We start from the raw sequence: 24,239 nt of genomic DNA, 5'->3' as shown, positions 1-24,239 counted from the left end.
AACCTACCTGACTGAGCCCACCCTGGCCGGCGACGGCGGCCCAGCCACACGCTCGAAGAGGCCTGCTTAGAGGCGGGTGGCGAGCCCGGCCACCTACGTGGCCCCACCTACATTTCCTGCGACCTGAGGGGAAGACGACGGGGGGGTGCCCGTAGCTGGGGGTAGCGAACCCCTGACAGTGCCCACCGCAGCTGACTTTTGTGGCCCGCGCTGCACCCCCGCTTTCCAGGACATTGAAGCGAGCAGTGAGTGGACCCCCTCTCTCTGCCGCCAGACTCCATCTGGTCCTTATCGAGACGAGCCTCGGGGGGATCAAGGGGGTGCCCCCTGCACCCGTCCGCTCCCTACGGTCCGAGCCCCGAGAGGCTGGTCACTGCTCCTGGTTGCCTGATGAAGGGACCCCCACCTCGCCTTGCACCCGATGGAGGCTAGAGACTATGGCTAACACCAACCGCAGAACTGGTCGCACAATACCAGATATGCTGGCTAAAAGCGTTGTGAAAGGGGACAAGTCCCACACGCCTCCCTCACCCACGGCCCCGACCGACACTACGGCACAGGATGACGGGAGTGCCCCTATCACCAAGGCCTTCCTGGAATCATTATTCAATACCTTGCGCGATGACTTCACGGCTTTGAAGCAAGAACTGGCTGGGGAGCAACGGGCACTACACGCAGATGTGGATGACCTTGCTGAGAGAGTGGTGTCAGTGGAGTCGGCGGACCAAGCCCGCAGCGAGGAGGTTGAATTTTTGCGGCAAGAGGTGCTCCAACTCCGGGAGCAGCAGGTGGACCTTCAGGCACACACAGAGGACCTTGAGAACCGCTCCCGGAGAAACAACATCCGTGTACGGGGCGTTCCTTCGAAAGCCGAGGGGAACAGCGTGACGCACTATTTACAAGACCTCTTCAGGGAGATTCTTGGAGTACCAACTGACTTCGAGATACGTATCGACCGTGCGCACAGGGTAGGGCTACCACGACGGGCCTCTGCCCCCGCACCGGACATCCTGGCGTTTCTCCCAGATTTCCCCTTGAAGGAGCGCATCCTGCGGGAGGCACGCCAGAAGCGGCCTCTCAGCTTCCGGGGCCACTCGTGGAATTATTTCAGGATCTTTCGGCCATTACGCTCCAGAAACTGAAGTCCTTTCGTGCAGTTACAGCCTTTCTCCAGGATAAGGGGATACCATACTCCTGGGGCCATCCGTTTCGGCTTGTCTTCAAATGGCAGGGAACCCTACATCAGATGCGCTCCCTCCGCGACACCTGTACCTTGTTGGACATCGACTTTGTGGAGGAAGACTCGCCTGGAGAACAGACGCCACGGAAACTACGCGAGGGACCCTCTTCATCACAAGCAGACGGGTGGCAGCAAGTACGAAGACGTCGCCATCCCAAGAAAGGCCTCAAACCTGACCCGGAAACAGTGGCCCATGAACAAGCAGCAGCTATCCAGGAGGCGGTGAAGGACACGGCAAGCCCTGATTGACACATTGAGGTTTGGGGGTAAAAATTACACATTATACTCATGTAGGGGGGGAGAAAGGGGCCGGGGAGCCACTTGGGCTGCTATCGTCACATTCCTCTACATTGACCTACCACGGATCTGGACTACACGTTGGCTGATCTGGGATCCGGGGCTGCGAGTCTGTCAGTGCTACGTTTCCCGTTACTGACTTGACCTATGGGCCTCCACGAACTTGTGATTGGTCCGGGACTCTTTTGTTCTTTGGGAGGTTGGCGGTTGGGGTTAGGGTGGGATCCCAGGGGGAGTTGGGGGGGCAGGGGGGGGGGGGGTAGTCCAGAGCTCAAGTCTTGTACACACACATTTGCTGCGCTTCAACAGTACCAGGCATTTACCATCTGGGGGAATCCTCTTCCGTACCTGCTGAGAGCCGCCTACAAGGTGCCATAGCTTCGGTTCGCAATCTCCCACACTACGATGCCTAACACTTTTACAGTATTGACACTCAATGTACGGGAACTCAACAATCCAGTTAAGAGATGAGCGATCCTCTCTTCTCTGGAAAGCACACGTGCATACATCTGCCTCCTCCAGGAGACGCACCTGTTGGCCCGGGATTGTCATAGGCTGCGCGCGCGGGCGTTCCCGAGCCAATACTTCTCCTGTGGGGCCACTAAAACGGCCGGGGTAGCACTTCTTGTAGCGCGACATTTCAAAGGGGAAATCCTCCACAAACTAGCAGAGATAAGGGGCAAACTCCTGGTTTACAGAGTGGCCTTGGGGGGGTAACATTCATGGTGGGCTCTCTGTATAGTCCCAATGAAGGTCAGGAGAAATTCCTACACACCGCTCTCACAGAAATAGCGGCTACTGCGGATAGGCACATTATAATCGGCGGAGACATGAATGTCGTCTTTGACACAACCTTAGATCGATCTTCCCCATGCACCTTTCATGCCCGAGGCCTCTCGGCCGCCTGCACCGATAGACTAAGGGACCTTGATTTACACGACCTTTGGCGCCTCCGGCACCCCGGAGAGAGGGGGTTTTCTCACTACTCGGCGGCACACAAGTCGTATGCTCGCATAGATCACTTTCTGGTGACGAGCCCGGTATGTTCTATTACATCGTCGGTTGATATGGGGGTCATATCCCTGTCGGATCATGCCCCGATTTCAATGACTGTTACCACCCCGCCGTCTCTACCACCCCCTAGAGTGTGGCACCTCCGGGATACACTCTTGCATAGGCAGGCTGTAGTGAAACAAATGCAGGAATCAATACAGGACTTCCTACAACATAACGCAAACTCGGATACCACACTTGCAACCCAATGGGCCACGCTTAAAGCTGTCCTTAGGGGAGTATTTATAGCAATTTCCTCAGCTGACAACCGTTCAAGAGCAGAGAAAAGAGAGGAACTCACCCAGAGAGTTCAGGAACTAGAGCACATGCACCAACGGACGGGAGCTCCGAGGGTCTGGAAGCAGCTCAAAGTAGCGCGTGGACACCTCACAGCTCTAGATAACGACCGAGCGGAATATGCGGCACTTAGGCTGAAACACACCTACTACACGGGCGGAGATAGATGCGGGCGGTTACTAGCCAACCGACTTAGGATAGCCCAACAGCGCCAGAAGGTGAAAGGAATCACCCGCACGGATGGTTCCGTCGTAACAGATGATGCGCAGATAGCGGAGACATTCCGAGACTTTTACGCTGACCTTTACAGGGGTACGCCTCCGAATCTCACAGCCGCGTCCACCTTTCTGGACTCGGTCACACTCCCATCTTTAGCGCCCGAACAGTCTGCATGGTTAGAGAGAGACATCCGCATCGAGGAGGTGATTGCTGCAATCGCTAGACTTAAGGTGGGGAAGGCGCCTGGGTCGGACGGCTATTCCCCCTCCTTTTACAAGACTTTCTGCACCGCTCTAGCACCGCTACTCACTCGCCTATTCAATTCATTTGCAGACCCAGGAGCCATCCCACCGGATCTTCTGCGTGCCTCTATCTCGGTTATTCCAAAACCGGGGAAGGATGGCACTAAGTGCGGAGCATATCGACCAATTTCCCTCCTCAATGTTGACCTCAAACTGTACACCGGTATCCTCGCCACGCGTCTGGCTGCACACCTACCGGGCCTGGTGGACCCCAATCAGGCGGGTTCCATCCCTGACCGCCAGACGGTCGACAATACTAAAAAGGTCACCCATCTGATCGAGAAGGCTTCCCGAATACCTGGAGAATTCATGATATTGGCAGTTGACGCCGAAAAGGTGTTCGACTGCGTTCACTGGCCCTATCTAGAAATGGTGCTAGCCAAGTTTGGAGTGGGGGAGAAATTCCGAACCCTCATCTTCAATTGTTACAGAGCGCCCTCTGCAGTGGCGAGAGTCAATGGTTACACATCGACTGCGTTCCCCATCGAGAGAGGGAAGAGACAGAGGTGTCTCTTCGCTCTTTACATGGAACCTCTCGCTTATCGGATTAGGCAGCGTCAGGACACTTTTGGCATCAAATTCGGCAGTGATCTCCATACAATTAGCCTTTACGCGGATGATATCCTGCTCACCTTGGACCATCCGCGGACGGCGCTACCGGCAAGTGTTGCTGAGCTTGAGGCATTTGCTAGGGTATCCGGCTTCAAGATGAATACGGACAAATCTATAGCGTTAGACCTGTCTCTTACAGCTTCCACACGAGATTATCTGCAGTCCCTCATACCTGTCTGGTGGGCCACGGATACTGTTCCCTACCTGGGAATTCAGCTCGCCCCGACCCTAGACAGGATGGTTGCGGTCAACTATGCTACTCTGCGTACCAGCATCCGTGGGGAGTTAGACCAGTGGAGACATCTTCCCCTATCCTGGCTAGGCCGCATCGCGGCGATTAAGATGACCATCCTGCCGCAAGTCTTATATCTTTTCCGTGCCCTACCCTCCGGCCCCCAGTAGGCTGGATACGACAAACTCAATCGGATTTAGCTAAGTTCATCTGGCAAGGTCGGAAACCCCGACTAAAGAGGACACTCGCCACTTTATTATTATTATTATTATTATTTATGAAGCTTGTAAAGCGCTCGGCTACCCCCAAAGGGGGTGTCCCGGCGCTATAGACTGCAGACTTAGAAAAGAGAAACACTTCAAGAGATGGAGAACAGCCAAGTTTTCAATTTACTACGAAAGAGAGATTCAGAGGACATAAACCTAAGGTCCAGTGGGAGGCTGTTCCAGAGTTTAGCAGTCATTGCACCGAACGCTCTGCCGCCCATTCTAGAACGGCGAAAGCGAGGGACAATCAAGAGACGCAGGTTGTTCGACCGCAAAGATCTGACCGATTGAGATAATACAAGTCTCTCTCTCAAGTATCCCGGGCCCGAGCCATTTAGGGCCCGAAATGCAAGGGTCAGCATCTTGAACTGAATGCGACGGGCGATGGGAAGCCAATGTAGCTTCTTACGGTAGGATGCGACCGACTGACGATAGGGGATGTTGCCAATCAGTTTCGCTGCCTCATTCTGAACGATCTGCAGACGTTCAATTTGGTACAAGGGGGCACCGGCATAGAGACTGTTGGCATAGTCCTAATGTGAGGTGATCAGGGCGTGAATGATGGTTCTACGGGCATCCAAAGGAAGGTACGGAAAGATCTTTCTGATCATACGTAGTTTCCCGAAGCAAGCTGCCGTGACCTTGTTGATTTGAGCTTTACAGGAAAGAGCGTTATCAAATTGAAAGCCCAGATTACGTACTGTTTGGACTGGAGTAGGAGGAGGATTAAGCACAGTAGGCCACCAAAGATCAGCAGGCAGCGAAGTTTTCTGATTAAAAAATAAGACCTCCGTCTTATCAGTGTTGAGCCTGAGATGATTAGAGGTCATCCAGGAACATATGTTGCCAAGGCAATGGCGAAAACTGGCAAAACTGGAGTCAGAGTGATCTCTAAATGAAAACACAAGCTGAGTGTCATCAGCATAAGAGATCACTCTGACCCCCCAGGACTCCACCACCTTAGCCAATGGGGCAAGATACACGTTAAAAAACAGGGGGCTCACTTTGGCTCCCGAAGAGGGCGGCTTAGGCATTCCTGACCTGAATAAATACTACCAAGCGGCACAATTGCGCTATTTGGTAGAATGGAGTAAATGGGAGTACGATAAACACTGGCTCTATCAGGACCAGGCAGTTACGCCTGTTGCAGGAAATTCCATTTTTGCCCAAAGCACACAGACCTGCCAATCTCTACGTGTCCTTTATAACTCGGGCTCCCCTGGAAGTCTGGGACGCGACTAACGCACTCCACGGTTTGACAACATTCCCCTCTCCGCTTACACCTCTGGTGGATAACCCGGACTTTACCCCCGGCATGGCTAAGGGAGCCTTCACACATTGGAGACCCGTGGGTTGCCGCTTTCTGTACCATATGTACAGCTCAGAGGGGGTGATTCCCTTCCAACACTTTAAGCAAGAATACAACCTCCCCGAAACGGAACGTATGAGATACCTACAGGTACGGCACTGGGTGTTGCAGCCGCAGATTAAAGACTCTGCTGATAGGAAATTCACTCCATACGAGAAATGGCTTTTCTCACGCACTTCCAACACCAAGCTCATCTCAGACCTCTACAAATTGATTCAGACCCCAACCACACACATCTACAATCCGGGCAGGGCGCGATGGGAAAGAGAGTTGGGTAGGTCCCTTAGTCATAAGGAATGGGGGAACATTGCATATAGAGCTAGGCACTCAGCGTACCACATGAGGCTCACCGAGACCCTCACCAAGATATCTCTATACTGGTATTACACCCCTGAGCGACTATGCGAAATGGATCCTTCCAAGGAGAAACTCTGCTGGAGGGACTGCGGCCACACCGGAACTCTGATACACATCTTATGGGACTGCCCACTCCTCCTCTTCTATTGGGTACATATCTTAGATGAAGTTACCACACACTTCCAGACAGAAATACCTCGCTTCCCTGCTTACATACTGCTAGGCCTCCCCAATGCGCTCACTTACCCGCTGCGCTCCCGCAGAGGCCGTCAAATGGCCATAGCTCTTGGGTCGGCTCTGCAGAACATTCTGGCACACTGGCGCATCGCCACCATCCCTACCACCACCGGCTGGCTTCATCGGATGTGGCATGTGTTGGGTATGGAGAAGCTGTCACTCACTGCGGCAGGGCAGGGGGATCAATATGGGGAACTCTGGCAGCCTTTCAGGGCCCTACTCCTGACTGAGTTCACGGAGATAACTTGTCCTAAATATCTCAGACTGATGCGCCTGACAGCACCCATAACTGTGGCCCCTATGTTCCTTGCGGCGTCAGACACTTAGAAGTCTGAAGCTTAAATTGTAAGGAGACTGCTGTGAGCTCTGGACTGGGTGGGGGTAGGGGGGACGGATGTGAGTTTTTGAGGGGGGGCAATGTTACGGCTTCTTTTAGTTCTGTTGTCTTTTTGTGCAATGCCTTTCATACCTCTAGCGAGTTGACTATCGCTGCTCTTGCCAACATTGCCTTTACCGATATGCCTCTACCGCACTCATCTTCTGTATTTGGCATGATCTCATTGGTTATTGTATTGCCTTGCACTGTCTTTCAAATAATAAACAGATTTAAACCTAAAACATCTAACATAATAGATTTTTGTGAGCACATTTTTCGTAGAGAAGGGTGCCCGGAAACAATGGTCACGGACAACAGACCTCAATTTATAGCAGATGAGTTTAAAGTGTATCTGGCAAAAATGGGAGTGCCACATCACACCACGGCTGTATATTATCCTAGAGAAAAAGATTTCATTGAGAGATTTGACTGTGTGTTAAAGGAGTGCACACAGTTGTGTGAGGAAAGTGGTGGAAATCGCAAAGAAGCAGTCAAGGAGATGTTGTGGAGCCACCACAGCATGCCCTATTCTGTCACCATGGAACTCATTTTATGCCTTTGAAAGAAAGACAAGCAGGTACCAGGGTCTACCCAGCATGGATGTTGAGGGATGTGACACAGTAATGCACGGTCAAGAAGTATCAAGATAAGTATGTGAGAAGACACAATGACAAGTTGAAGAGAGGAACACGTACGTTTGCTGTTGGTGATTGGGTGATGAGTAGCAGGATGGGCACCCAAAAGGTGGGTTTGTCAAAGTGGTCTGAGTCAAAGTGTGTGGAGAAGGTGTCTGAAAACAATGTATGGTTAGATGATGGGAAGAAGTGGAATAATCGTAGAATCACAATATGCAATGAGCTTGAGCTGGATGCGTGGTTGAGGAAGTTTGATGGTGATGTGACAAGAGGTGTGGGAAAATGCACTGCTTTAAAATTCAAGAATGAGCCTACTAGACCAATTGGCCATAGAAAGGGATAATGAACATGTTAAGAGAAGACCCAAATTGCAAGATGACTATGTTTGTAACCATACGATCTTAAGGCTTGTGTGAGAGGCTTTCCTCGCCAGGGTAATTTAATGTACTATTCTTGTGTCTATCAACGTTGCGTCTTGGCTATGTGACACATGTATCGGTTTATGTTCTTGTTATTGTATCATTTATTGTGGTGTTTTGCTATATTGTTGTGGGAAAGGGAGATGTGTTATATCCTAGTAACCGTCTCTAGTTCTACCATGGGGTTCTAGAAGGTTATCACAGGAGGTGGAGAGAGCGTCGGTTGCTGGAGAGGAAGGACGATTGAAGGGGTTGTTCCTACTATCTTAATATCCAATACAACCATACAACACATGGCCTAAGTGTCTTAAAATCAGCCCTCCGACATAATTCTCTTTTTAGGTCATCGAGCATTGACCAGAGTGGAGGTGCTGTCCGGTTGATTGGATGTATGAGAGTTTTTTGGGGGTGAGTAGGGATATTATTGATTTGGGACAGCCTAAGGATATGGGGATTGGTCAATGCCCATGAAACTGTTCATGGCTTGGTTGGGAAGAGGGAGGATAGGGGAGTTGGAGGAAGTGTGGTGGGTCTGACACTGCTATGAGGCATGTTTGTGAACATCCCTGCACCGTGTGGCAGCCCATTGGATGTGTGGCAGTCTGTTCCACCTTCTGCCCGCCATCGTAATCTATATTCCCACAAACATAACGGCCAAGAATTAAAATTAGAAAACTATTTTTAATTTATCACTTAAATAACTTCCCACACAATTCTCCTACAAACACAACAAACAACAACTAATATACCATGAACATTTGAATAGAGTTTACACATTTATCAATAAATTAAATATTTCAACAAAAAATGTGTAATTTTTATTAAATTAACTTCCCACCATATTAACCTACAAACTAAACAACCTAAAATGTAACTTAAAAAATATAATTATACAATTTACATAATTATAAATTACATATTAAATTATTAATATTTAATTAACTTCCCACCCAAAATCAACTACAAACACAACCCACACCTAAAATATAATTTTAAACCTATAATTACATAAGTTACATAATTATTTGAATGATTGATACATTAATAATTTTAAAATATTCATAAAATAATTACATTTTCACCCTGTACTCCTACAAAACCCAAAAATCTGCGCCTAAAATATAATTGGAAAAATATAATTACTCAATTTAATTATCAAATAAACAATTAATAATAATATTGAATTATTATTAATTATACTTTCAACTGTTTACCCCTACAAACCTCACAACCTGCTTCAATACTATAAATTACAATTAGAATTTAAAATAAAATTATAAATTATAAAAAATTACCAACCATTAAAAAACAATTAAACCATATACAACATACCATTAAAATATAAACTAAATTACAGAAAAATAATTGTAAAAAGATTTGTACAACTATATCATTGTAAACTATATTTACAACATTCTTGTAAACTATATTAACTCAGATATTTTTAACAACGATATTACTCAACTTAAAAAAATTGTTATTTATGTAAACAATATTTCTGCATCACAATATTTAAGTATCACAATATTAAACTCGATATTTGTATAGCTCCTTATTGTGGAAGCAATATTTTGTTCAAAAACTGATTAAATGAACAGCTGAGTAGAGTGGCGTAATTGTGAACAGTAATGGTGGTTTCTGCATTGTAAACAGATGAAGTGCAGAATCTTCTTGGAAGAGGTGATGGAGTACAGAGGATAAGGCTTTCTTGCATTGGGTGTTATGGTTGGTAAAAAAAAAATTAGATCGTTAATTATCGATCCCTTATTTTTAGCAGAAATAGGAATCTAGGAAGAGCGTTTCTCTATTCAATTTGAGTACTTTTTGTTTGAGATTCTTTGCCGCATTTCTAGTTAAGTTCGGTAGAAAAATGATTCTGAACAAGTTGTGCCCAGCAGGAGGTAGTAGGGGGTTCAACATAATGATGGGGATGATTCCTTTCCTTGTGAGGTCACTGGTCAGGGAGGAGCTAGGGTGATGAGGAATGGAGTAGTTGTAGGACCCCAGTGGAAGAGGACTTGTTCCAGGATGTCTGCCCCTTTAGATGAGTAGGGAGCTTATTCTTCTTCCTGTTTCTTTTAATGTTTGTCCCAAAAGGAAAGGTCCTACCTATGAAAGAAAAAAACATTTTGGTTTCTGTGGCTCCTTCATGTAAAAAGACCATAAACTGTGAGTCCCAAAATGTCCACTACAAAGTGGTCATCCCTGAACCCCAAGCATTAGTGCACATGGAGAAAAATCCACAGCATCTTTGTGAATGAAGTGGCTCGATAGGGTGCAAGAGGCCTGTGGGCACCGTGCTCATGATAAACCCTCCATAAAGTGCATCAGTATAACAATAGATCCTGGTGAAGGCCGGTGAGCACTGAGCTCATCAGCCCTCTGGGAAGAGTTTAATACATTGGGGTAAGGCTGAGCAGTATAGCTTTAGAGATCTTGGCAGGGAGGGGTGGTGACAGGTCACCCATTTGGCTCTAGTTCGGTGAGTCTTGTCATGGTGGCATAATGCCTTCCGATCTTCAGCAGTCTGATTAAGACTTTGGCACCATTGAGCTAGCTCTCCGTCGAGACAGCTGCACCAAAGCCAAACAAGAACTGCCCGCCTTAATAGGAGCTAAACTTGTGTAAGGTGGGTAGTCATTTGTCATTCCCATGGCAGTGCCTAGAAAACAGGCACCACAATGGGAATTAAAAAGTTAAAACACAGCATGGATGGCCTAATTGAGGGCATGAATTTTTGCATAAGACTTCCCCAACCCTCTCTGTCACTGGCCTACTAATATACAGACCACCAGACTGCCCGAATCAATATCTCTTGGAACTAAGCAATCTTATTGCACAGAAATCACTTCAATATGCCAACTTCATGGCCTAAGGTGATTTCAATCTACATGTCGCCTCACAGCTTGTACAAGTCCTAAAGGGAACAAACGTTATTCAACATGTATCTGCCTCCACACATAATGCAGGCCATACTTTAGACCTTATCTTCTCAAATATCGACGCTATTAAAGCTGAAGACTCTCATTGTCTGACATGGACAGATCATTATCTAGTTACTTTTTCCTTTAACCAAGGGATTATACAGCCCTCTGTTAAGAAACATTCAGCATTAATCAGGAACTGGAAAAGAGTATGTGCAGACAATATAGGTCCACTGCTCCTTAATGGTGGCCCATTATGCACGGGTGATCCAAATGAGGATGCGGTTATGTTTAATGGCAGGATCACGGCCTACCTCGATGCTGTGGGACGTCTAAAATCTTCCAAATCTCAAATAGATTCACCGTCCGCCCCATCGTTCTCAGTAGATCTATGAACTGAATAAAGTGGGTGCGAGATTTTGGAAAGACAATGGAGGAAAGACTATGCTCCAGAGGCAAAGTCAGCCTTCAAAGTGGCCTTTAAAAAGCTGCGTAAAATGATGGGACCAGCTAGAAGAGAGTATTTTGTTAAGCGGATTGAGGGTGCCGAGAATTCAGGCAAGGAGAATTTTAGGATCATCAGATCCTTCACAAATCCAACAGCTGTTGAAGGAAACATTTCTCCCTCCTTAGACTTGTGTACAAATATATCCAATTTCTTTGAGGAAAAGATCCAGAAAGTCTATTCCTCTTTTACAACGGGAGAACTATCATTTGTACCACAGGCGCTGCCATCCAGGAAGCCTATGGGTGCTTTTACAGAGTTTGCCCATATAACACCACAGGAATCATTGGCTGAAATCTTAAGATGCTAATCAGGCTCTCCGCAGATCCTTGTCCACCCAAGATCTTCAAACTACTAGCTAGCTGGATCAATCCAGTATTAACTCACATCTGGAATGTGTCTTTGTTCTCTGGCATCTTCCCTGATGTCTAGAAACAGGCATTATTTTTGCCTCTCCTGAAAAAAGCTAATGCCGATCCAGCGGTGCTCGGCAACTACAGACCAATCTCTCTGCTACCGGCACCGGCTAAAATCCTAGAAAAATTGGCACAATGGCAACTTTGTCGACACACATTAACATCTTACATGATACGCAATCAGGCTTCCGGAAAGGATATAGTACTGAAACCGCTCTGGTGGAGGTGGCGAATTCCGTAAGAATGTCGGTGGACGCTGGACCACCTGCAAAGCTGATCCTGCTGGATCTGTCAGCGGCCTTCGGTACAGTTGCATATTCCATTCTGCTAGACAGACTTGAACAACTTGGAATTCGAGGCACAGCTCTTGTGTGGATCAAGTCCTATCTCTATGAAAGTGTGTTGCTCCCAGCTTATCAATCATCACCTAAGCCCTTGAGATGCGGTGTACCCGAAGGTTCAGCACTAAGTCCCTTCCTTTTTAACACCTACCTGGTACCTCTCTTTAATCTCATAGACACCTAGGATGTAAAGGCTTTTTCATATGCAGATGACACACAGCTAGTGTTCACTTTTAAGGATCACTCAAAGGATTCTATTTCCAAATGAGGTCGCACACTGCTCGTCCCATCAGCGTGTGACCCCGGAGCATGATGGTCGATGTAGTAGGTATCAGCGGGTGCGCTTCTACCCGAGTCTTGAATCTTGAGGGGGTTCACAATATTTAAGTATCACAATATTAAACTCGATATTTGTATAGCTCCTTATTGTGGAAGCAATATTTTGTTCAAAAACTGATTAAATGAACAGCTGAGTAGAGTGGCGTAATTGTGAACAGTAATGGTGGTTTCTGCATTGTAAACAGATGAAGTGCAGAATCTTCTTGGAAGAGGTGATGGAGTACAGAGGATAAGGCTTTCTTGCATTGGGTGTTATGGTTGGTAAAAAAAAATTAGATCGTTAATTATCGATCCCTTATTTTTAGCAGAAATAGGAATCTAGGAAGAGCGTTTCTCTATTCAATTTGAGTACTTTTTGTTTGAGATTCTTTGCCGCATTTCTAGTTAAGTTCGGTAGAAAAATGATTATGAACAAGTTGTGCCCAGCAGGAGGTAGTAGGGGGTTCAACATAATGATGGGGATGATTCCTTTCCTTGTGAGGTCACTGGTCAGGGAGGAGCTAGGGTGATGAGGAATGGAGTAGTTGTAGGACCCCAGTGGAAGAGGACTTGTTCCAGGATGTCTGCCCCTTTAGATGAGTAGGGAGCTTATTCTTCTTCCTGTTTCTTTTAATGTTTGTCCCAAAAGGAAAGGTCCTACCTATGAAAGAAAAAAACATTTTGGTTTCTGTGGCTCCTTCATGTAAAAAGACCATAACCTGTGAGTCCCAAAATGTCCACTACAAAGTGGTCATCCCTGAACCCCAAGCATTGGTGCACATGGAGAAAAATCCACAGCATCTTTGTGAATGAAGTGGCTCGATAGGGTGCAAGAGGCCTGTGGGCACCGTGCTCATGATAAACCCTCCATAAAGTGCATCAGTATAACAATAGATCCTGGTGAAGGCCGGTGAGCACTGAGCTCATCAGCCCTCTGGGAAGAGTTTAATACATTGGGGTAAGGCTGAGCAGTATAGCTTTAGAGATCTTGGCAGGGAGGGGTGGTGACAGGTCACCCATTTGGCTCTAGTTCGGTGAGTCTTGTCATGGTGGCATAATGCCTTCCGATCTTCAGCAGTCTGATTAAGACTTTGGCACCATTGAGCTAGCTCTCCGTCGAGACAGCTGCACCAAAGCCAAACAAGAACTGCCCGCCTTAATAGGAGCTAAACTTGTGTAAGGTGGGTAGTCATTTGTCATTCCCATGGCAGTGCCTAGAAAACAGGCACCACAATGGGAATTAAAAAGTTAAAACACAGCATGGATGGCCTAATTGAGGGCATGAATTTTTGCATAAGACTTCCCCAACCCTCTCTGTCACTGGCCTACTAATATACAGACCACCAGACTGCCCGAATCAATATCTCTTGGAACTAAGCAATCTTATTGCACAGAAATCACTTCAATATGCCAACTTCATGGCCTAAGGTGATTTCAATCTACATGTCGCCTCACAGCTTGTACAAGTCCTAAAGGGAACAAACGTTATTCAACATGTATCTGCCTCCACACATAATGCAGGCCATACTTTAGACCTTATCTTCTCAAATATCGACGCTATTAAAGCTGAAGACTCTCATTGTCTGACATGGACAGATCATTATCTAGTTACTTTTTCCTTTAACCAAGGGATTATACAGCCCTCTGTTAAGAAACATTCAGCATTAATCAGGAACTGGAAAAGAGTATGTGCAGACAATATAGGTCCACTGCTCCTTAATGGTGGCCCATTATGCACGGGTGATCCAAATGAGGATGCGGTTATGTTTAATGGCAGGATCACGGCCTACCTCGATGCTGTGGGACGTCTAAAATCTTCCAAATCTCAAATAGATTCACCGTCCGCCCCATAGTTCTCAGTAGATCTATGAACTGAATAAAGTGGGTGCGAGATATTGGAAAGACAATGGAGGAAAGACTATGCTCCAGAGGCAAAGTCAGCCTTCAAAGTGGCCTTTAAAAAGCTGCGTAAAATGATGGGACCAGCTAGAAGAGAGTATTTTGTTAAGCGGATTGAGGGTGCCGAGAATTCAGGCAAGGAGAATTTTAGGATCATCAGATCCTTCACAAATCCAACAGCTGTTGAAGGAAACATTTCTCCCTCCTTAGACTTGTGTACAAATATATCCAATTTCTTTGAGGAAAAGATCCAGAAAGTCTATTCCTCTTTTACAACGGGAGAACTATCATTTGTACCACAGGTGCTGCCATCCAGGAAGCCTATGGGTGCTTTTACAGAGTTTGCCCATATAACACCACAGGAATCATTGGCTTGAAATCTTAAGATGCTAATCAGGCTCTCCGCAGATCCTTGTCCACCCAAGATCTTCAAACTACTAGCTAGCTGGATCAATCCAGTATTAACTCACATCTGGAATGTGTCTTTGTTCTCTGGCATCTTCCCTGATGTCTAGAAACAGGCATTATTTTTGCCTCTCCTGAAAAAAGCTAATGCCGATCCAGCGGTGCTCGGCAACTACAGACCAATCTCTCTGCTACCGGCACCGGCTAAAATCCTAGAAAAATTGGCACAATGGCAACTTTGTCGACACACATTAACATCTTACATGATACGCAATCAGGCTTCCGGAAAGGATATAGTACTGAAACCGCTCTGGTGGAGGTGGCGAATTCCGTAAGAATGTCGGTGGACGCTGGACCACCTGCAAAGCTGATCCTGCTGGATCTGTCAGCGGCCTTCGGTACAGTTGCATATTCCATTCTGCTAGACAGACTTGAACAACTTGGAATTCGAGGCACAGCTCTTGTGTGGATCAAGTCCTATCTCTATGAAAGTGTGTTGCTCCCAGCTTATCAATCATCACCTAAGCCCTTGAGATGCGGTGTACCCGAAGGTTCAGCACTAAGTCCCTTCCTTTTTAACACCTACCTGGTACCTCTCTTTAATCTCATTGACACCTAGGATGTAAAGGCTTTTTCATATGCAGATGACACACAGCTAGTGTTCACTTTTAAGGATCACTCAAAGGATTCTATTTCCAAATGAGGTCGCACACTGCTCGTCCCATCAGCGTGTGACCCCGGAGCATGATGGTCGATGTAGTAGGTATCAGCGGGTGCGCTTCTACCCGAGTCTTGAATCTTGAGGGTGTTCACTGATGTGCTTGCCATACCTGGACACGTGTTTCGCGTTCATTAACGCTCGTCAGCAGGGATTAGGCGTGTGCGCGGGGTTGCTGCATGGGCTGCCGAAAATATTCATAGGTCCAGATACCTCTTATGGCGCGCAGGTGCGGAATCTCGAGGTAGTCACCTCCACTGGATCAAGGGAGCCTGTATAAATAGTATTTCCAAATAAGGTCGCACACTGCTCGTCCCATCAGCGTGTGACCCCGGAGCATGATGGTCGATGTAGTAGGTATCAGCGGTTGTGCTTCTACCCGAGTCTTGAATCTTGAGGATGTTCACTGATGTGCTTGCCATCCCTGGACACGTGTTTCGTGTTCATTAACGCTCGTCAGCAGGGATTAGGCGTGTGCACGGGGTTGCTGCATGGGCTGCCGAAAATATTCGTAGTTCCAGATACCTCTTATGGCGCGCAGGTGCGGAATCTCGAGGTCGTCACCTCCACTGGATCAAGGGAGCCTGTATAAATAGTATTTCCAAATGAGGTCGCACACTGCTCGTCCCATCAGCGTGTGACCCCGGAGAATGATGGTCGATGTAGTAGGTATCAGCGGGTGCGCTTCTACCCGAGTCTTGAATCTTGAGGGTGTTCACTGATGTGCTTGCCATCCCTGGACACGTGTTTCGTGTTCATTAACGCTCGTCAGCAGGGATTAGGCGTGTGCACGGGGTTGCTGCATAGGCTGCCGAAAATATTCGTAGGTCCAGATACCTCTTATGGAGCACAGGTGCGGAATCTCGAGGTCGTCACCTCCACTGGCTCAAGGGAGCCTGTATAAATAGTATTTCCAAATGAGGTCGCACACTGCTCGTCCCATCAGCGTGTGACCCCGGAGCATGATGGTCGATGTAGTAGGTATCAGCGGGTGCGCTTCTACCCGAGTCTTGAATCTTGAGGGTGTTCACTGATGTGCTTGCCATCCCTGGACACGTGTTTCGTGTTCATTAACGCTCGTCAGCAGGGATTAGGCGTGTGCACGGGGTTGCTGCATGGGCTGCCGAAAATATTCGTAGGTCCAGATACCTCTTATGGCGCGCAGGTGAGGAATCTCGAGGTTGTCACCTCCACTGGCTCAAGGGAGCCTGTATAAATAGTATTTCCAAATGAGGTCGCACACTGCTCGTCCCATCAGCGTGTGACCCCGGAGCATGATGGTCGATGTAGTAGGTATCAGCGGGTGTGCTTCTACCAGAGTCTTGAATCTTGAGGGTGTTCACTGATGTGCTTGCCATCCCTGGACACGTGTTTCGTATTCATTAACGCTCATCAGCAGGGATTAGACGTGTGCACGGGGTTGCTGCATGGGCTGCCGAAAATATTCATAGGTCCAGATACCTCTTATGGCGCGCAGGTGCGGAATCTCGAGGTCGTCACCTCCACTGGCTCAAGGGAGCCTGTATAAATAGTATTTCCAAATGAGGTCGCACACTGCTCGTCCCATCAGCGTGTGACCCCGGAGCATGATGGTCGATGTAGTAGGTATCAGCGGGTGCACGGGTGCGCTTCTACCCGAGTCTTGAATCTTGAGGGTGTTCACTGATGTGCTTGCCATCCCTGGACACGTGTATCGCGTTCATTAACGCTCGTCAGCAGGGATTAGGCGTGTGCACGGGGTTGCTGCATGGGCTGCCGAAAATATTCGTAGGTCCAGATACCTCTTATGGCGCGCAGGTGCGGAATCTCGAGGTCGTCACCTCCACTGGATCAAGGGATCCTGTATAAATAGTATTTCCAAATGAGGTCGCACACTGCTCGTCCCATCAGCGTGTGACCCCGGAGCATGATGGTCGATGTAGTAGGTATCAGCGGGTACGCTTCTACCCGAGTCTTGAATCTTGAGGGTGTTGACTGATGTGCTTGCCATACCTGGACACGTGTTTCGCGTTCATTAACGCTCGTCAGCAGGGATTAGGCGTGTGCACGGGGTTGCTGCATGGGCTGCCGAAAATATTCGTAGGTTCAGATACCTCTTATGGCGCGCAGGTGCGGAATCTCGAGGTCGTCACCTCCACTGGCTCAAGGGAGCCTGTATAAATAGTATTTCCAAATGAGGTCGCACACTGCTCGTCCCATCAGCGTGTGACCCCGGAGCATGATGGTCGATGTAGTAGGTATCAGCGGGTTAGTTTCTACCCGAGTCTTGAATCTTGAGGGTGTTCACTGATGTGCTTGCCATCCCTGGACACGTGTTTCGTGTTCATTAACGTTCGTCAGCAGGGATTAGGCGTGTGCACAGGGTTGCTGCATGGGCTGCCGAAAATATTCGTAGGTCCAGATACTTCTTATGGAGCACAGGTGCGGAATCTCGAGGTTGTCACCTCCACTGGCTCAAGGGAGCCTGTATAAATAGTATTTCCAAATGAGGTCGCACACTGCTCGTCCCATCAGCGTGTGACCCCGGAGCATGATGGTCGATGTAGTAGGTATCAGCGGGTGCGCTTCTACCCGAGTCTTCAATCTTGAGGGTGTTCACTGATGTGCTTGCCATCCCTGGACACGTGTTTCGCGTTCATTAACGCTCGTCAGCAGGGATTAGGCGTGTGCACGGGGTTGCTGCATGGGCTGCCGAAAATATTCGTAGGTCCAGATACCTCTTATGGCGCGCAGGTGCGGAATCTCGAGGTCGTCACCTCCACTGGCTCAAGGGAGCCTGTATAAATAGAATTTCCAAATGAGGTCGCACACTGCTCGTCCCATCAGCGTGTGACCCCGGAGCATGATGGTCGATGTAGTAGGTATCAGCGGGTGCGCGGGTGCGCTTCTACCCGAGTCTTGAATCTTGAGGGTGTTCACTGATGTGCTTGCCATCCCTGGACACGTGTTTCGCGTTCATTAACGCTCGTCAGCAGGGATTAGGCGTGTGCACGGGGTTGCTGCATGGGCTGCCGAAAATATTCGTAGGTCCAGATACCTCTTATGGCGCGCAGGTGCGGAATCTCGAGGTCGTCACCTCCACTGGATCAAGGGATCCTGTATAAATAGTATTTCCAAATGAGGTCGCACACTGCTCGTCCCATCAGCGTGTGACCCCGGAGCATGATGGTCGATGTAGTAGGTATCAGCGGGTACGCTTCTACCCGAGTCTTGAATCTTGAGGGTGTTGACTGATGTGCTTGCCATACTTGGACACGTGTTTCGCGTTCATTAACGCTCGTCAGCAGGGATTAGGCGTGTGCACGGGGTTGCTGCATGGGCTGCCGAAAATATTCGTAGGTCCAGATACCTCTTATGGCGCGCAGGTGCGGAATCTCGAGGTCGTCACCTCCACTGGCTCAAGGGAGCCTGTATAAATAGTATTTCCAAATGAGGTCGCACACTGCTCGTCCCATCAGCGTGTGACCCCGGAGCATGATGGTCGATGTAGTAGGTATCAGCGGGTTAGTTTCTACCCGAGTCTTGAATCTTGAGGGTGTTCACTGATGTGCTTGCCATCCCTGGACACGTGTTTCGTGTTCATTAACGTTCGTCAGCAGGGATTAGGCGTGTGCACGGGGTTGCTGCATGGGCTGCCGAAAATATTCGTAGGTCCAGATACCTCTTATGGAGCACAGGTGCGGAATCTCGAGGTTGTCACCTCCACTGGCTCAAGGGAGCCTGTATAAATAGTATTTCCAAATGAGGTCGCACACTGCTCGTCCCATCAGCGTGTGACCCCGGAGCATGATGGTCGATGTAGTAGGTATCAGCGGGTGCGCTTCTACCCGAGTCTTCAATCTTGAGGGTGTTCACTGATGTGCTTGCCATCCCTGGACACGTGTTTCGCGTTCATTAACGCTCGTCAGCAGGGATTAGGCGTGTGCACGGGGTTGCTGCATGGGCTGCCGAAAATATTCGTAGGTCCAGATACCTCTTATGGCGCGCAGGTGCGGAATCTCGAGGACGTCACCTCCACTGGCTTAAGGGAGCCTGTATAAATAGTATTTCCAAATGAGATCGCACACTGCTCGTCCCATCAGCGTGTGACCCCGGAGCATGATGGTTGATGTAGTAGGTATCAGCGGGTGTGCTTCTACCCGAGTCTTGAATCTTGAGGGTTTTCACTGATGTGCTTGCCATCCCTGGACACGTGTTTCGCATTCATTAACACTCATCAGCAGGGATTAGACGTGTGCACGGGGTTGCTGCATGGGCTGCCGAAAATATTCATAGGTCCAGATACCTCTTATGGCGCGCAGGTGCGGAATCTCGAGATCGTCACCTCCACTGGCTCAAGGGAGCCTGTATAAATAGTATTTCCAAATGAGGTCGCACACTGCTCGTCCCATCAGCGTGTGACCCCTGAGCATGATGGTCGATGTAGTAGGTATCAGCGGGTTAGTTTCTACCCGAGTCTTGAATCTTGAGGGTGTTCACTGATGTGCTTGCCATCCCTGGACACGTGTTTCGTGTTCATTAACGTTCGTCAGCAGGGATTAGGCGTGTGCACGGGGTTGCTGCATGGGCTGCCGAAAATATTCGTAGGTCCAGATACCTCTTATGGAGCACAGGTGCGGAATCTCGAGGTTGTCACCTCCACTGGCTCAAGGGAGCCTGTATAAATAGTATTTCCAAATGAGGTCGCACACTGCTCGTCCCATCAGCGTGTGACCCCGGAGCATGATGGTCGATGTAGTAGGTATCAGCGGGTGCGCTTCTACCCGAGTCTTCAATCTTGAGGGTGTTCACTGATGTGCTTGCCATCCCTGGACACGTGTTTCGCGTTCATTAACGCTCGTCAGCAGGGATTAGGCGTGTGCACGGGGTTGCTGCATGGGCTGCCGAAAATATTCGTAGGTCCAGATACCTCTTATGGCGCGCAGGTGCGGAATCTCGAGGACGTCACCTCCACTGGCTTAAGGGAGCCTGTATAAATAGTATTTCCAAATGAGATCGCACACTGCTCGTCCCATCAGCGTGTGACCCCGGAGCATGATGGTCGATGTAGTAGGTATCAGCGGGTGTGCTTCTACCCGAGTCTTGAATCTTGAGGGTTTTCACTGATGTGCTTGCCATCCCTGGACACGTGTTTCGCATTCATTAACGCTCATCAGCAGGGATTAGACGTGTGCACGGGGTTGCTGCATGGGCTGCCGAAAATATTCATAGGTCCAGATACCTCTTATGGCGCGCAGGTGCGGAATCTCGAGATCGTCACCTCCACTGGCTCAAGGGAGCCTGTATAAATAGTATTTCCAAATGAGGTCGCACACTGCTCGTCCCATCAGCGTGTGACCCCTGAGCATGATGGTCGATGTAGTAGGTATCAGCGGGTGCGCTTCTACCCGAGTCTTGAATCTTGAGGGTGTTCACTGATGTGCTTGCCATCCCTGGACACGTGTTTCGCGTTCATTAACGCTCGTCAGCAGGGATTAGGCGTGTGCACGGTGTTGCTGCATGGGCTGCCGAAAATATTCGTAGGTCCAGATACCTCTTATGGCGCGCAGGTGCGGAATCTCGAGGTCGTCACCTCCACTGGCTCAAGGGAGCCTGTATAAATAGTATTTCCAAATGAGGTCGCACACTGCTCGTCCCATCAGCGTGTGACCCCGGAGCATGATGGTCGATGTAGTAGGTATCAGCGGGTGTGCTTCTACCCGAGTCTTGAATCTTGAGGGTGTTCACTGATGTGCTTGCCATCCCTGGACACGTGTTTCACGTTCATTAACTGTCGTCAGTAGGGATTAGCCGTGTGCACGGGGTTGCTGCATGGGCTGCCAAAAATATTTGTAGGTCCAGATACCTCTTATGGCGCGCAGGTGCGGAATCTCGAGGTCGTCACCTCCACTGGCTCAAGGGAGCCTGTATAAATAGTATTTCCAAATGAGGTCGCACACAGCTCATCCCATCAGCGTGTGACCCCGGAGCATGATGGTCGATGTAGTAGGTATCAGCGGGTGCGCTTCTACCCGAGTCTTGAATCTTGAGGGTGTTCACTGATGTGCTTGCCATCCCCGGACACGTGTTTCGCATTCATTAACGCTCATCAGCAGGGATTAGACGTGTGCACGGGGTTGCTGCATGGGCTGCCGAAAATATTCATAGGTCCAGATTCCTCTTATGGCGCGCAGGTGCGGAATCTCGAGGTCGTCACCTCCACTGGCTCAAGGGAGCCTGTATAAATAGTATTTCCAAATGAGGTCGCACACTGCTCGTCCCATCAGTGTGTGACCCCGGAGCATGATGGTCGATGTAGTAGGTATCAGCGGGTGCGCTTCTACCCGAGTCTTGAATCTTGAGGGTGTTCACTGATGTGCTTGCCATCCCTGGACACGTGTTACGCGTTCATTAACGCTCGTCAGCAGGGATTAGGCGTGTGCACGGGGTTGCTGCATGGGCTGCCGAAAATATTCATAGGTCCAGATACCTCTTATGGAGCACAGGTGCGGAATCTCGAGGTCGTCACCTCCACTGGCTCAAGGGAGCCTGTATAAATAGTATTTCCAAATGAGGTCGCACACTGCTCGTCCCATCAGCGTGTGACCCCGGAGCATGATGGTCGATGTAGTAGGTATCAGCAGGTGTGCTTCTACCCGAGTCTTGAATCTTGAGGGTGTTCACTGATGTGCTTGCCATCCCTAAACACGTGTTTCGTGTTCATTAACGCTCGTCAGCAGGGATTAGGCGTGTGCACGGGGTTGCTGCATGGGCTGCCAAAAATATTCGTAGGTCCAGATACCTCTGATGGCGCGCAGGTGCGGAATCTCGAGGTCGTCACCTCCACTGGCTCAAGGGAGCCTGTATAAATAGTATTTCCAAATGAGGTCGCACACTGCTCGTCCCATCAGCGTGTGACCCCGGAGCATGATGCTCGATGTAGTAGGTATCAGCGGGTGCGCTTCTACCCGAGTCTTGAATCTTGAGGGTGTTCACTGATGTGCTTGCAATCCCTGGACACATGTTTCGCATTCATTAACGCTCATCAGCAGGGATTAGACGTGTGCACGGGGTTGCTGCATGGGCTGCCGAAAATATTCATAGGTCCAGATACCTCTTATGGCGCGCAGGTGCGGAATCTCGAGGTCGTCACCTCCACTGGCTCAAAGGAGCCTGTATAAATAGTATTTCCAAATGAGGTCGCACACTGCTCGTCCCATCAGCGTGTGACCCCGGAGCATGATGGTCGATGTAGTAGGTATCAGCTGGTGCGCTTCTACCCGAGTCTTGAATCTTGAGGGTGTTCACTGATGTGCTTGCCATCCCTGGACACGTGTTTCGCGTTCATTAACGCTCGTCAGCAGGAATTAGGCGTGTGCACGGGGTTGCTGCATGGGCTGCTGAAAATAATCGTAGGTCCAGATACCTCTTATGGCGCGCAGGTGCGGAATCTCGAGGTCGTCACCTCCACTGGCTCAAGGGAGCCTGTATAAATAGTATTTCCAAATGAGGTCGCACACTGCTTGTCCCATCAGCGTGTGACCCCGGAGCATGATGGTCGATGTAGTAGGTATCAGCGGGTGTGCTTCTACCCGAGTCTTGAATCTTGAGGGTGTTCACTGATGTGCTTGCCATCCCTGGACACGTGTTTCGCGTTCATTAACGCTCGGCAGCAGGGATTAGGCGTGTGCACGGGGTTGCTGCATGGGCTGCCAAAAATATTCGTAGGTCCAGATACCTCTTATGGAGCACAGGTGCGGAATCTCGAGGTCGTCACCTCCACTGGCTCAAGGGAGCCTGTATAAATAGTATTTCCAAATGAGGTCGCACACTGCTCGTCCCATCAGCGTGTGACCCCGGAGCATGATGGTCGATGTAGTAGGTATCAGCGGGTGCGCTTCTACCCGAGTCTTGAATCTTGAGGGTGTTGACTGATGTGCTTGCCATACCTGGACACGTGTTTCGCGTACATTAACGCTCGTCAGCAGGGATTAGGCGTGTGCACGGGGTTGCTGCATGGGCTGCCGAAAATATTCGTAGGTCCAGATACCTCTTATGGCGCGCAGGTGCGGAATCTCGAGGTCGTCACCTCCACTGGCTCAAGGGAGCCTGTATAAATAGTATTTCCAAATGAGGTCGCACACTGCTCGTCCCATCAGCGTGTGACCCCGGAGCATGATGGTCGATGTAGTAGGTATCAGAGGGTGCGCTTCTACCCGAGTCTTGAATCTTGAGGGTGTTCACTGATGTGCTTGCCATCCCTGGACACGTGTTTCGTGTTCATTAACGTTCGTCAGCAGGGATTAGGCGTGTGCACGGGGTTGCTGCATGGGCTGCCGAAAATATTCGTAGGTCCAGATACCTCTTATGGAGCACAGGTGCGGAATCTCGAGGTCGTCACCTCCACTGGCTCAAGGGAGCCTGTATAAATAGTATTTCCAAATGAGGTCGCACACTGCTCGTCCCATCAGCGTGTGACCCCGGAGCATGATGGTCGATGTAGTAGGTATCAGCGGGTGCGTTTCTACCCGAGTCTTCAATCTTGAGGGTGTTCACTGATGTGCTTGCCATCCCTGGACATGTGTTTCGCGTTCATTAACGCTCGTCAGCAGGGATTAGGCGTGTGCACGGGGTTGCTGCATGGGCTGCCGAAAATATTCGTAGGTCCAGATACCTCTTATGGCGCGCAGGTGCGGAATCTCGAGGTCGTCACCTCCACTGGCTCAAGGGAGCCTGTATAAATAGTATTTCCAAATGAGGTCGCACACTGCTCGTCCCATCAGCGTGTGACCCCTGAGCATGATGGTCGATGTAGTAGGTATC

The sequence above is a fragment of the Lissotriton helveticus genome, chromosome 3_1 (assembly GCF_964261635.1).
Source record: "Lissotriton helveticus chromosome 3_1, aLisHel1.1, whole genome shotgun sequence".
Classification (NCBI taxonomy): domain Eukaryota; kingdom Metazoa; phylum Chordata; class Amphibia; order Caudata; family Salamandridae; genus Lissotriton; species Lissotriton helveticus.
This window is presented reverse-complemented; position numbering follows the sequence as displayed.